We start from the raw sequence: 3,164 nt of genomic DNA, 5'->3' as shown, positions 1-3,164 counted from the left end.
ATAGGGTCAGACAGAACACACAATCTCAATATACATGCAACCAAAGAGAGAACAACTATCTGTTGGGTCAGATCGAAAAAAATTAATCTTTTATTCAGCAAGGATGCATGAAATTGATCAAAAGTGACAGTAAATATATTTATAATGTTACAAAAGATTATATTTTAAATAAATGCTGTTCTTTTGAACTTTCTATTCATCAAAGAATCCTGAAAAATAAAATGCATCACGGTTTCTTCAAAAATATGAAGCTGTTTTCAACATTAATAATAATGAGAAATGTGTCTTGAGCATCAGATCATCATATTACACTGATTTCTGGAGGATCATGTGACACTGAAGACTGGAGTAATGATGATAAACTCAGCTTTGATCACAGGAATAAATTACACTTTACTGTATATTCACATAGAAAACTGATGATTTACATTATAATAATATTTCTCTGTTTTTACTGTCATTTTTAATCAAATAAATGCAGCCTTTTGAACAGAAGAGACTTCTTTCATAAACATATACAAACTTTTGAATGGTAGCCATTAATAAGCAGTCATGGAAACTTCTTAAAAGTGAAAACCATTTTAATTTACATACGTAATAAAAGACAGGCACAAGATATTTGCAATAAAGCCTCCAATTATTTTGGCACATTTCAAATTCAAATACATCCAATATTCAAAGTACCTGATTAAATGATATATATATAAACCAGAGTTTTCGGATGCAGTGTGTGTTGATCCAGCAGTGTGTGTTGATCCAGCAGTGTGTGTTGCAGACGTGAACACTCGCGATCTCAGCGGGTCTCATATGCACCATTAGTAGTTTGCTGGAGCTTAAAGCTGCTGTTCCGTCTAAATTGCTCCCTGAAGTTATTGGATTTCTGCAGACGCTGACAGCTACACGCTCCTCCACCGGCAGGCGTTAATTACACCGCTGGTAAAGAGCTAGAGAGAGGACGGAGGAGAGATGCTCCTGGTCTGAGATGCTTTCTTAAGCTACTCACTTTATATTATTTCAGAGATGTTGCGTTGGGCTTGGGCAGAACCAATGCTTTTCAGCCAGATTTCCCTTTAACAAGTTCTGCATAAAAATACAATCTCACGCCAAACATCTCAGATCCTCCAGGATAAGAGTTCAGCGCTCTTGATGAGATTTAGAACATTTACATTTATGCATTTGGCAGACACGATTATTAGCGACTTACATTGTGTTTCAAGGTACAATTGTTCTTCTCAGTTCTTGCTTTCCCTGGGAATCGAACCCATGACCTCGGCGTTGCAAGCACCAATGCTCTACTGTTTGAGCCACAGGAACGCTGTATCTAGAAGCGAGTGCAGAATATGAAGGGAGGTTTTCTTATGTATTTACAGTTCAGTCCAATTCTGCGTATGCATCAATGCACGGTTGGGTTTTCGAGATCGATCGTGGAGCGTGAGGTCGCACACACACGGCTTCCCTCATGCACACGCAGTCAAACTCAGAGAAATGTCCAAATGTAAAGTTCTAAAGAAACACGCAAGTTGAAATCCCTTATGAAGCGCTGCTGGATCGCAGGAATGGTGTGTGTGTGTGTGTGTGTGTGTGTGTGTGTGTGAATGGTGTGTCGCTCACTGACTGCCGGCCGCGGATCTGAAACACAGAGAAACACACACTTTACAGGAGAATCGGATTCTTTAGATATTAATGAATTATGTCTTCATTTACTCGCCCTCGTCTTCTAAACACAGATGAAGATGTTGTTAATATCCCGTTTCCACGCTTATATTCACCATATTGGCTCCATGCATGAGCTCTGGTCATGTTTACATGTGAATACACAAATCTGTGTTTCTTCAGGAGACTTTCATTAAACCACTAGATTCATATGCAGTACTTATCTAGGCCTATTTATGAAAAATGTTAAGCATGAATGTTTTCTGTCAGTGAGGGATAGGGTTATTATAGTAAAACAAATTAAACTGTAAAAAAAAAACTATTTCCGTTAGTGATAAATGTTAACTGAAATAAAATAGTTTTAAAAATCTTTAATAAAATGTGTACTTTTGTTAGTTGGCAAAGCAATATTTCAAATTTTCGGTTAGTTTACCTTGTTGTGCAAAAATAACTCAAACTAAAATTTAAATCAAAAATAATAAACACTAGACACAAAAAAAAAAAAAAAAAAAACGTATAAAATGCTTTAAAAACAACAACACTAAAATGAAAATGAAAACATGATATTTTTTTGTATAACCATAGATGACAAATGTGTGAAATCTCAGGTAATATTTTCCAGGACAGTATACAGTATTTTTGCAAAGGATGGTAAAGGCCATAATTTTTAATTGAAAATAAACAAAACATGAGAATAAACAAATAATGAATTATATTCAGAGCTGCAATTTCACGTTTAAAGCACAAGAGGCGGTAGAGAGTCGAGAACCACCGAGAGAGAGACGGTCTGGAGTTCGACTAATGCCTAGTTCACACTACAGGATTTTAAGCCCGATTTGCAAATCGTTGAGTTCGCCGACAGGTCGGGTTGTTATCGCGTGCAAATCGCGGGGGATTAGCGGCCGATGAACGCTCGCCGATCTGTTAGTATGAAAGACCCAACAACGCATCAAAGACGCTCGCAGACGCGTCGCCGAGTCCAGAAAAATATCTAGATATCCGGAGCTGTCGCACGACTCAACCACATGTGATGTCACGAGCTACAGCCAATCAGAACAAGGCATGGGTTGAGGTCACCGGGAAAATACGCGTTTTTTTTTTTTCAGAGCAAATCATCGCGCAAACAGTTCGCAGCACTAATATCTGTCTGACGTCCATATTCAAACAAAGACTCGCGTGTTGTGTACTTGTGTTCTTCTTCGCTGGGTAGTGGCGCGTTTCCAGTTCGTTTTATCGCGTGGTTTTTCGTGACAAAACGTGGTTTGTAGACAAGATATAATCGTTGGATGACAGAGTTGTTGTCGACTCGTGTAGTGCGTGACCTCCTGTTGCGGATCAATCACGTTGTGTCGTGTGTGTGAACAACTCAACAACTTGAACACTCCTGATTTCACAGAGAGCGAGTCATGTAGTGTGAACCGCACAGTTACGTCCGACGGTTTAAAATCCTGTAGTGTGAACTTGCCTTAACAAGCCAATTTAAGTCCAATTATTCTCATCACTCCTTACTT

The 3,164-nt window shown here is 38.5% G+C and overlaps 1 protein-coding gene across 1 annotated transcript in view; it reads right to left on the bottom strand.

Moving 5' to 3' along the window:
• Positions 1–289: 289 nt before the first annotated feature.
• cd276 (CD276 molecule) overlaps positions 290–3,164 on the bottom strand; it is a gene marked incomplete at its 5' end in the record, with an annotated part of 54,589 nt that continues 51,714 nt past the window's right edge. Inside the window, one exon of the mRNA XM_079621216.1 lies at positions 290–1,629. The remainder of the gene's footprint in view (positions 1,630–3,164) is intronic.

Source organism: Phoxinus phoxinus, assembly GCF_949152265.1.
Source record: "Phoxinus phoxinus genome assembly, chromosome: 8".
NCBI lineage: Eukaryota > Metazoa > Chordata > Actinopteri > Cypriniformes > Leuciscidae > Phoxinus > Phoxinus phoxinus.
The sequence above is the reverse complement of the archived record's forward strand: the minus strand, read 5'-3'. Positions and strand labels throughout refer to the sequence as shown.